The sequence below is a fragment of the Mixophyes fleayi genome, chromosome 4 (assembly GCF_038048845.1).
Source record: "Mixophyes fleayi isolate aMixFle1 chromosome 4, aMixFle1.hap1, whole genome shotgun sequence".
NCBI classification, from domain to species: domain Eukaryota; kingdom Metazoa; phylum Chordata; class Amphibia; order Anura; family Limnodynastidae; genus Mixophyes; species Mixophyes fleayi.
The window spans coordinates 279060107-279072224 of record NC_134405.1 but is presented as its reverse complement, the minus strand read 5'-3'; the positions used below and the strand labels follow the sequence as shown (position 1 = coordinate 279072224).

Below are 12118 nucleotides of genomic sequence, written 5' to 3'. Positions count from 1 at the left end.
ACTGTCTTGATCTTGTTTTCTCTAGACTATTCTCAGTTTCTAATTTCCTTAACACTCTTTTCCCCCTCTGGGATCATCACCTTACACTCTTTACCCTCCCTGCTGTCAAACTCTTCCAAGCCTCCTCATACCCGCAGGAATATTAACTCTATTGATTTGCGAGAGTTTTTCACCTCTCTTTAACACCTTCTCCCCAATTTCTACATTCTCCTCCCCAGATCAGGCAGTTCCTCATTTTCACCAAGGCCTAGCAACTGCCCTTGATCAAGTGGCTCCAGTGACTCATGCGCCACATAGACTTCATTGTCAACCGTTGCACACTAAAGTAACACGAAATCTACAAAGACTCTCTCGCAAAGCAGAACATTGCTGGTGTAAATCTTATACCGCTAATGATTTCATCACATATACTACTATCTGCCACTCCTATCAAAATCTTCTGGATACTGCAAAACAAACATACTTCTAATCTCTCACCTATGCTCGATTGGTAGATGGTAGCAGACATTCGATGACCTCCAGGATCGGATGAAAAGTCCAGGGTAGGTAAAATTATGCAATAACTCCAGTTTACTAAATTCTCTACAATAAATAATAATAATAATAATAATAATAATAATAATAATAATAATTTGTTGACCCCTTTCCTGGAGCCCTATGAGCTGAAGCGGATCTGACAGGTATCCTGGCTATATGTGAGCGTTGTGAGTGCCAAAAATAATTGCCCAAAGTATTATTATTGGAAAGAGAGGAGATTTCGTAAACTTTTAAAATGAAGTAGAAAACCATGTTCATGTTTAAATGATATAACTCAACTAAAAACTGAATTTTGAGACTGTTTACTTGTAATACTTCTATAGAAAATATATCATTAACAACTAACCACACATGAAATACAATATATTGTAACACAATAAATCTTAATCAAGTATAAGAAGGTTTTAACAAACAATATGATCATAGCAATATTTCAATTTGAGGTCATAGGGTGGTCTGCCATTGGTGCTTTTAATGTTAGGGCTCTTCTCTCTGGCCTTATTTTTACAATTTCTAAAATAACTTTAAAAGCTCTCTGTGACTGCTAAAATAGAATGTATCTCAACCTGTTTTTTGTTGCTTAAAGTGTGCATGTGTGTGTGTAAAATTATATATATATATATATATATATATATATATATATAATGTATGTGAACACCTACAACATCACATCCATATGTGCTTGATGTAAATTTCAGAAGGTCATTCCAAAACCACGGGCATTAATATTGGGTTGCCAGCCCCTTCCTCTTTGCTGCTATAACAAACTCCACTCTTCTGGGAAGGCGTTCAACTACATTTTGGAACTTGGATGCAGGGCTTTGCATCCATTACACCACAAGAGTATTAGTAAGGTTGCCCACTGATGTTGGGGGATAAGGCCTGGTTCGTAGTTGGCACTCAAAGGTGTTGAGGTCCGGGCATTGTGCAGCCCAGTTCTTACACACCAAACTCAGAACGCCATATTTTCATGGACCTCCACTTTGTGCATAGGTGCACTGTCATGCTGAAACAGGAAATGACCTTTCCCAAACTACTGCCACAAAGTTTGAAGCACACAATTCTTTAGAATGTTATTGTATGCTGTAGCATTAAGATTTCCCTTCACTGAGACTAAGAGGCACATGCCAAACCATGAAAAACAACCAGATATTTTACAGTTGACAGTACGCATTTGGGTAGAAAGCACTGTCATCCACCAAACCCAGATTCGTCCATCAAGGTAAATACACCAGGAGGGGTAAAACAAATGATCGATGATCTAGATAGACCAGAGGAATGGTGAAGAGAGTGGCAACTACAATTTAATGCCAAAAAATGCAAACTCATGGACTTGGGTCTCAAAAAGCCAAAGACTAAATATAGTATTAATGGCACGATAATGGAAACTACTGCGGAAGAAAGGGATCTAGGAGTCCCTATTTCAAGTAACTTAAAGGCATGTAAATAATGTAACAAAGCAATGAGAAAGAAAAGTCAGATGCTTGGTTGCATAGGGAGAGGAATAAGTAGCAGAAAGAAAGAAGTAATAATCTCACTGTATAGGTCATTGGTACGACCTAATTTAGAATACTGTTTTCAACTCTGAAGGCCCTATCTCCAGAAGGATGCAAATACATTAGAGACTGTACAAAGAAGGGCAAATCTTAATATAGTATAGTTTGAAGCAGAGAAGAGAAAGGGGGACATGATAGAAACTTTCAAATATATCAAGGATTTTAACAAGATACAGTAGGGAAACATTCTTCAAAGGAAGAGAAATAATAGAACACAAAGACATGCAGTGAAACTGGACGGAAGAAGGTTCAGAGAAATGTGAGGAAAAACTACTTCACAGCCAGGGTAATGGTTAAGAAGAATGTAAGTTCTTTTACTGTATTTGCCTCTACCACCTCTGATGTGAGACTAATACAGTAAAATAACTAAAATATGCTTGGGATAGACATAAGGATATCCTTACAAATATTAAAGGATCTAATAGGGTTTGAGCCAAGTGTTTCTATCAGACTGCCAGGTGGTGAAGTGTGCTTCATCATTCCACTGTCTCAAAGTCCAATGGCAATGTGATTTACACCAATTCAGTCAATGTGTCGCATTACATATGGTGATCTGAGCTTTGTGTGCAACTGCTCGGCCATGGAAACCCATTCCATTTCTTGGACAGATGAAGCACAGATCAACCTGTACCTGTTAGGACTCGGCTTGTATTTTGTATGTGGCTGCAGTTTGCCTCTGAACTGTACACCTCACCTGTAAGAGTTAATCTCCACACCTCATTAAGTACCAGCACCTGTTTCACAGCTTCATATACCTGCCTCAATCTGTGTTCTGTTCAGCTCATGGTTTATACCTAGCTTGTCTCCTGTTTATACCCTTTTCAAGTTTGCTTCATTACTGTTTGATCTCTCGTTGTGACCCTCTGCCCAATTACCAGACTCTGTTGGTTTGCCTGTTGCCCTGACCTCTGATTGTCTACTGGATTCTGTTTGTACGCTTGTTGCCCTGAACTCTGCCTGGTCACTGGCCTTCGCTAGTCCTGCTTTCCTGGACTGCCTCATGCCTCTGGCTAACTGGAATCCTGACCCCGGGCTCCCTAATCTGGTGCCTCATGCCTCCTGACAAATGGGTAACTAAATCTAATTGTTCCTGCATTTTGAACTGTATTTGCCATTTAAATCATTGCTTGGAACCTGTTACTTCTGTGGACTCGTCATTCATCACACCTGCTCTTACTTGTGTATTGGAGTATACCTGGTAATTCTGCTACCTTAAATCAGCATATTCCATGAACTGAATCCTTGTTTACATATTTTGCCTAAATAAAGATATTTGTTTTTTCTACTGCTATTTCCGTGACCTGAATTCACTAGGAATCATAACAGTACCAGGATGATGGGAAGAAAAAAAAAGTATGAAGAAGGCTTGGAAAGACTCATGATCCAAAGCATAACACATAATCTGTAAAAACAATGGAGGCAGTGTCATGCCAAGGGAATGCATGGTTGCCAATGGCACTAGGTCACTAGTGTTTATTGATGATGTGACAGAAGCAGCCAGATGAATTCTGAAGTGTATAGGGATATGCTGTCTGCTCAGATTCAGCAAAGTTGAATGGACAGCGCTTCACAGTACAGATGGACAATGACCAAAAACTTACTGCGAAAGCAACCCAAGAGTTTCTTTTAAAGCAAAGAAATGGAATAATCTGCAATGGCCGAGTCAATCACCTGATCGATCATGCATTTCACTTGCTGAAGACAAACCTAATAGGCAGAAAGACCCACAAACAAACAACAACTGAAGACAACTGCTGGATAAAGCATAAAGCAGGAAACACATTTGATGATGTGCATGGGTTCCAGACTTCAGGCAGTCAGTGCTTGCAAAAGGACATATTCGCAAAGTATTAATCATAAATAAAATGGTTATTTTTATGTTAATTTGTCCAATTACATGAGAAACGAGAAGACTGTATAAAAATGGTTGCAATTCCTAAATGTTTACCAATGTTAGAGCTCACAATTCATATATCCCACATTAATATAATTATAATAGAATTGCATAGAGGTCACTAGATCTCTTCATTGAATAGTAATCAAATGGCGCTAGTAGGTGTTCCATTTTATTCTAGCTCAGACATAAAAAGAAAAAAAATGCATATATTTCAATGCCTATATAAAACCACACCCACATTAGACAACCCATGCATGTACGTTTTTTATCACGCCCCTTTTTCCATTGTGGCACGCTGTTAGACCCAGGGCTACTGGCTTGTGTTTGCTAAGAAAAAAGTTGTGTTGCCCATAGCAACCATTAGATTCCATACTGTATCTAGAGAATGTGATCTATTTTATATCATCTTTTGTCATTTGAATTTATATTCATAATATGTCACCCACATAATTCCAGCACGCTCTTTTACACCTTATTAATGGTGTCTATGTTCCCAGCAACATATAAAGCTTTGCATTCATGGGTAGTTCTAGAATTAACACATATGCAAGTGTACAATTACACAAAACCAGTAATTGGTTATCAAGTCTAATCTTTGACGACAGAAGTCCAAACTTGCACGCCGACCAAGCGTTCAGATCAGTGTACCCTATATTGAGCGGATCATTTTAAGCATATTCATTTTGCTATGTTAGACCAATGTGCCAGCTTAACCTAGCTGATTAAGCACCCAACCATTCTGCTCTGTGACCAGTCATAGGCATATAAATATTATGCCTAACATGTATTTAGGTTTTTAAGTTTATGTACATTAATTGTAACGGTTGAGTTGTTATGTTGTATTGTTTTTATACTGTTATTGCAAAAAAAAAAACACTTTGTTCCGCTTTCAATATAAAACACTTATAAACAAATATCACAGCCACTTACAGTTTTCAGGAAAAAACAAATATAATTAAAAGACAAGTGAAATCCCTGCACACATCATCATTAGGTGCCTGGAACAGGTTACTGCTGAAATCCACCACAGAACACATTAACAAATGAACCCCATGGCATTCAATGATACACTACACTAAAAAGCAAAGTTATCAACATTTCAGTTTAATATTATGCACAGTGTTCATGAAAATTTCAATCGCTCTGTTCTCTTCCTTCAGCCTACTTTTCAGGAGACTCCCCCCCCCTTTCTTGTCAGTCATTGCTGCAAAAAACAGCTTCCCACCTTCCAGCCGTGAACCTCAGTTACAACTTCTATTCCGTTTTTGGCATGCGACTGGCAGCTAGCGATGTCTGTTCTTTAGATCAGCTCTGTGCCTTACCTCCCAAATAATCATTTTTTTCCACATATAACCATTAAAAAAAATAGTGAAAGCAGAGGGGGGAGTGTAGTGTAGTGGGAACAGAGTAGTACTGAAAAGTGCCAAGGAAAGAGTTGATTTGAAGATCTACTGGAATACTTTTGGAGTTCAGCTGCTGGACACAGAGCAGAGCAGTAACTAAACATTTTAGCACCTGGTGGGAAAAAGAAAATTGATGCCCCCTATCCCTCAATTAACCTTAAATATTCTTGTCCCTGCGCTCCCCTTCAGCTTTGCACTCTGGGCAGTTGCTCCTCCCACACAGCCCTAGTTATGGCCTTGACAGAGAGTTTAATTGGTGGGGGGAAGGGGAGAGAGACGCAGTTTATTTTATTATTATGAATTGTATTAACTGTTTTGTGCTGTCTAGCGCTGACATTGCTGTTTGAATGTCGACATTGTCAGTGTCGACCTTACTACCTGTCCACAGTCATAATGTCGTGATTATAGCACATAGAAATGTCTACAGATTCAGAGTGTCTGACTGCCGACATTGTGGTGTCAACAGTCTGGCTGTCCGCAGGTGCAGCACGGAAGATCGTACTCAACCCGTCACAACACATCTTATATCTAATTACCATAACTGGCTGCCAACACTGGAATCCCACAATACATTACATTGTTCAAGTTGTTAAAACCTTTAAAACAACATGTCATGTTTCTTCAAGCAGAAGGAGCACAAGGTGGTATGTAAATGTTGCTTTATAATTCTTATCAAGTTGAAATTTGGTATTTTCTTACCGCTGTCATTGGCCTACATGAATATGTAAAGATAGGCAAAAAGAAAGTAATTACAATTAATGGTCACGGACTAACATAGGCATTTTAATATCCATAGCCGATATTGGTTTCCAATTCATGTAGACTCATATTTATGCTATCAGAGTACATGCAAACTGAATTTAACCTCAAAGATAGTTTGTGTAACTTAAATAGAGCTGTGTAATGTGATATGACATTTTTGAAATACTGTAGTGCAATTAAACCAAGTACTGAGACAGTGCCAAGTATTTTATCCAAGTAGTTTTATAGTTTAAGCTCATTTTGCCACAGGATATGTATTAAAGCATTATAGACTATAAAAATGGAAAAAACCTCAGCAAATAACTCATGCCTATCGTGCTCAGAGCAGAAAGAGAAAACGGCTACTATTAGGGCAAAAGAAACTCTGAAAAGCTGTAGGACGGGCTTGCCAGTCAGCACCAGATAGAACGTGAAAAGTGTCATCTTTACATACAATGTTTCTCAAGGAAAGAGGTTGAGAACAACAAAGGAACACCTGAAGCCACCACTTCCAGTCCCCAAGTGTATAGAACAGTTCAGACCCATGGAAAAGCTGTTGCTAGTGCAAAAAGACCACTCATTTTCATGCAGTGTCAGGAAGAGGCATGCTGTTGTTAAAGATTGATTTGTTTAAAATGATTTCTTCCTGCGAGGTGACATCAGCCATTGTTGCCCTGATAGAAAGGGATACATTATGATCGAAACAAGAAAATGGGAAGGAAAAACTGCAGTGTTGTTTCCTAATCTTGTGTCAGTTATCAAATGTTACTCTCTTTAAAACAAAAAATGTGACAATTGGGAAGTCAAAATTCTTTGAAATGGACCAAATTTCTGTCTTCCAGTGTCAGAAACCCATCAAATCTCTCTTTGTGCAGTTAGCATGCCAATATAGAAATACCGCAATGTTCTCTCACACCATTCTGCCCCAATATCCCCCAAATGAAGTTAAGGGAGTATCTGATGTGCCAGAAGAGTGACGATAAGGACTGCGTAAGAAATGTGACCACTGCATAGGCATTCGGCTGAGTTTTTAATTAAAGCCATTTCATGCAGTGGAGAAGGTACAGTGGAGGATGAAGCAAGTGTGTTCAGTTAGAAAGAACTGTTGCTGATGCAGTCAAGATAATAAAGGAGCAGCTTCCACATTTTATTCTGCAGTTTTGTGAAGAAGTTGGCAGATTATTTCCATGCATTACTCAAAACTGTGGAAAAGTCTCTTCCCTTGTGGTCAGGCGGCCGTAAGTGGTGTTTGTACAGTAAACCTAGTAAATCATTTTGATTACTTGAGCACTTCATTAACACAAACTTTCATTAACAGAGTGTTTGTATTAATATCATGTTTAATATTAATAATGTATATTTATAATAAAAAATATCCTGTAGTAATATTTAGTTATATATTGTTTCAATAAATTAATTTAAACTAGAAAAGAAGGAATTGGGAAATGCAATTTCAGGAAACTCACACATTGATTTTTCATAATGTTAGTCCATGACCATTCTCATCATAGTCTTTGACCACTTATTCTGACTACCTCCTGAAAAGTGCAATAAATATTGTACCTAAACCACATGTTTTTATCATTTCCAACATCTAGTACATGTCACTCCTTTACTTTCAATTCAGTTACTATTACATGTTTGTCTGTGACCATAAAACAATAATGTTTGTCGAAGTCAGCTAATTGGATATAGCAATTTTTAATTAATATCTAACAACTTGATTGTCTTTGTCTGAAGTTATGCGAATAGCACGCTACGGCGTGGAGGAGCGTAACTAACCACAACACGTGGCAAACTCTTATACACGCACACATACACTTTTAATTAGCTAATATTAAATGTAGTTACAACACATAGATATTTGTGCATAAATGTAGCAGAGTTTATGGTTGATATTATAAGGTTATATACATGTTATTTAAATCTAAGGTCCAGGTTACAGGAAACATATCATGTCTGGCATCATTCTAATCCCCAATTTATTCGCAGATGTCCGGTTCAATCGCCAAATGGATCGCACCTTGCGTGTGGTAGCTATAGTTTGTTGGGAATAAATGATTAGAATGATATTGTCTGTGTAATGAAAATAGACCAGTTTAAACTGGTTCTTGGCGGGAAGATTGGAATGCATCTCCAGGAGAGCTGACCCCCACCCTTGGATATTTTCGTTTGAACTGGTCAATGACCTGCATTACACTGGACCATCCTGAAGCCTGAACCTATGGAAGCAAGCCACATCATCTGTATTGTTTCACTGTATTCACCGACTGTATATAAGTGGGGGCTCTGGGACCAGTGTTCAGTCTACTTGACCACAGCCTTCAGACCTAAATGACTGTACACTGTATCCAGAGCACCTGCAATAAGTAACGGCTGTACTTATTTTATTCTGACTTGTTATGCTGCTACTTTTGGATAATAAATCATATTGTGCTTTGGAATCACATCACTGGAAGTGGACAATCGTTATTGGATAGCAACAAGACGCTCATAACTTGCTGAACAAGTGTTAATATTAACACAAATAGTTAAAACGTATCCTTATGTGACACATTGATTTATGTTTTTCTTTTCTGTTTAAAAATTTCCAAAGCTACTGAAATTAACAACAAGAGATCTGTTCTTCCAATGTTAGTCCATGAAAAGTTGAATCGCCCAATTGTCATTCTGCTACATTGAACATCAAGCGTTCCCCACCACAATGTTTACCTTCATAGCATACCATCTTCTGTTTCATATCTTTGTTTATTTGTATCATGATCTCCTCAAATACCCAAATTGTTGTTTTTACCATTATAATTTTAGCTTGTGGAAACCAGAGTGAGAGGATGGTTTGATTTTCCTGGAGTTTTAAGACTTTTAAATTTAATGTTATAAACTATTAAGCAGCTGCCTTAACACTTGCTTTTAAATGAAGGTTACACTACTGTAAAAAAAAAATGTAAAAGGGGGAATTTAATCTCTGACTAAATAAACCCTAGTCACATCAAAAAGTCACCAGGTTGCATTCCTTGCACTCAGAACTGCACGCCTGTGTTCAGTGGGACAGGAAAACAATCAATCAGATCCTGTTACTTTACTGGAGCCTTGGGCTGTGGCAGACGTCCAAGTTCAAATGGTGGTGTGAGATTCTGCATGCAGCCAATGTTTACAAACATTAGCACAGGTTATGACTCCACCAAGTATATATTAGAAAATTGGTAATAAAGTGGTTAGAGAGGTGTTCACAATATATATATATTTATTTATTTTATTTTTTTAAATGGTCAAATGTAAACACAATTTGATGTGCCAAACTGCATTGTGAAGCCTAGGCAAAATGTGTCTGAAACTGAGAAGATCAGTGAAGAATAACAGCACAATATAAAAGGAAATTCATTGCAAACACAGGAGGAATATAACATACGCCAAGGGGTAGATTTGCTAAAATTTCTAAAAGGGAAAAGTAGTGGTGTTATCCACAGCAATCAATATGAATCTAGCTATTATCCTCTAGAATGAACCAGATAAAGGATAGGTAGAATCACATTGCTATGGCCACAGGACAACACCTCCACTTTCCCTTGTATTCTTTACACTTTAAAAATGCCCTACATATAATTTAAGTTGGATAATAATAAGAAGAAATCTGAAAAATAAATAAATTATATTGAGATACAAATATTAGCAAGTTTGTTATTTTGTGTGTCAGCTCAGTATACTGGTTTTAAGGCTGATATATATTAATAATTAGTATGCCAGGCTCCTCTAGAAATACTTCTGAAAAAGTTAAAAAGAGTACTTTTACTCCACTGGAAAAAAGTACCACCAGTTTCTTCCATGTTTAAATAGTTTCCTATGGAAATCACCTACTGCAGATGGTATCTAAACAATTCATGCCATGTATTTGTTATGTTTTATAGAAATGACAGTTATGGTCTAACCTTTTTAAAAATATATTTGTTGCTATCTAGAAGAGAATTAGATCACAGTCAGCAGTGAGTAAAAAAAACACCACAAAACACTCTTACATTACAGTGACCAAAATATTGTATAATACACATGACAAATTCAGGATCCAGAATGATCAGAGAACCAGGGAAGATGTATGTAAATATAAATGATTCTCAAAAGATAACTATTGGCAGTAGGCACATTGGTTTTCCTGTGCCCTGCATGAATAGGCGACAGGTGAAATTTCTCTCAACTTTTTGTATTTTTTTTTTTTATTAGGAACTAGTTTTTTTCTTTAGTATTTATGTCCAGTATATTAGCAAATTAAAAAGAAGACATGCAGCAACGTCTAATTTCTGCACGAGATCATAGACTAGAACTAAAGTAGATTGTATATTAATATTATTTTACACATTACACAATTGCATGTTTCACAGAAAAAAGCATCGGTGTCTGTAAAAATACTGTATCAATCAATGTCTCGAGAACCTATACAAGCCACATTTATAAGGGCGTGACAGTGGATTAGAAACATTGTACAAGGAAGGGACATTCCAGTTTAGAGAACAAATATGTCATACTGAGAAGGGAGGGACCATAACGTCCAGAAAAACATTCATAACTGATTTGTGCACAACCATAAATAAAGCGAAAAATAACAAATAACAGCAAAACTGATTGGAGAAAACAATGTGTTGATCACAGTCGATGCGGTACACTCAAGAGTGCAATACAGAAAGCTGGATTTGTTTTCATTTGTTATGAATGAAACGTATAGTTTGGTGGGTTTATGGAATAATATTGCAGATTCCAAAGTGCTGTATAACAAACAGCTACAGACAATTATAAAAGCAAATGGTCTGGTATAACATCCGATTATGGTAAGTGGAAGTCATGGAATTACACAGCGAAACATAATCGCATGTTTCAATTTAACAAAACGGAGAATACATCTAAATTATTTACGATGTATTCACTTAAACATTAGTCCTCTGCACCCAGCTAATTAATTAGATCAGCGATACCCGGCAGGAACATGCACCGCTAACAATTCTCAAAGTAAATGCACTTCTAATCTATTTATGTAACTTTGATGACAACGAATCCGTAGTACATTAAATAAGAACATAAGGGGATGCTAGATTTTAAAAGGTTTGCCGATCGTTTAGACAACTCACCTTCAGTAGCGTTTTAACAACTACGACAGAAAAATATGACGGAGGCACAACCCAACTCAAATTCCACTTTATCCAGGTCGGGCTGTTTGTAAAGGAAACAGGATGAAACTGGCAGTTCCTGTCTCCAGGCTCCTCCCAGGCTGGTGACAGTCGGACTCAGAAGCGCAAGTGAATTGCTGGGAAATGTTTCTAGTGTGCGACTTTCATGTGAATTTAGTGTAAAGTGTTAGGATACAAAATGTTGCATTAGTCACACCTGTTTCAAACTTTGTGCGAGAAGTCACAACACTGACTCCGCCCAGAGTGGCGGAGTCAATGTTGTCACCAGAGTGGATGTGTCACTGGAATTCATGGGTAACTTAAGAATTCAACTGTTAATGAAGCAAAATAACTATACTGTATTTAATTTACAAAAATACATATAAATTTACCCTTTTAAGACTGGTGTGACAAGAAGAAATGAATCCTGCCATCCATGTCACATTGCCAGTCAGGTTGGGAACACTAAGTTACAGGAAAACTGTATTCCCGTGCTGCTACAAATAACATTGGGTTAATTCCATCGAACCATTTGTTGGAATTTGACCTGTGAGCACTCCCTCCTGATAAAGAAATTCTTTAAAGATTTATGTATCCTTAATCAAGCAGAGTGTAAAATTGAAACATCAGGGATTTTATAGTGTGAAGTTTCAGATACTTTTTAACATTTTATAGTATAATATAAAACATATTGTATATTAAATGCTGCAAGGTGTCCCCCACCTCTCCTGTGTTCAGTTACCTCTCCTCTATGTACCACTCCCTAAAGTCTCCTGTGTTCCTACATCTAACATCTTTCCTTTGTGTACTTACACTTTGGGGGGTATTCAA

General features: G+C 37.3%; 1 protein-coding gene across 1 annotated transcript in view; it reads right to left on the bottom strand.

The window, feature by feature from the left end:
- The window catches only part of CTNNA1 (catenin alpha 1), a 93242-nt gene extending 81767 nt beyond the window's left edge, over positions 1–11475 (bottom strand). The window contains exon 1 of the mRNA XM_075209780.1: positions 11249–11475. The gene's annotated coding sequence lies outside the window, so the exon portion shown is untranslated. The remainder of the gene's footprint in view (positions 1–11248) is intronic.
- Positions 11476–12118: the final 643 nt, after the last annotated feature.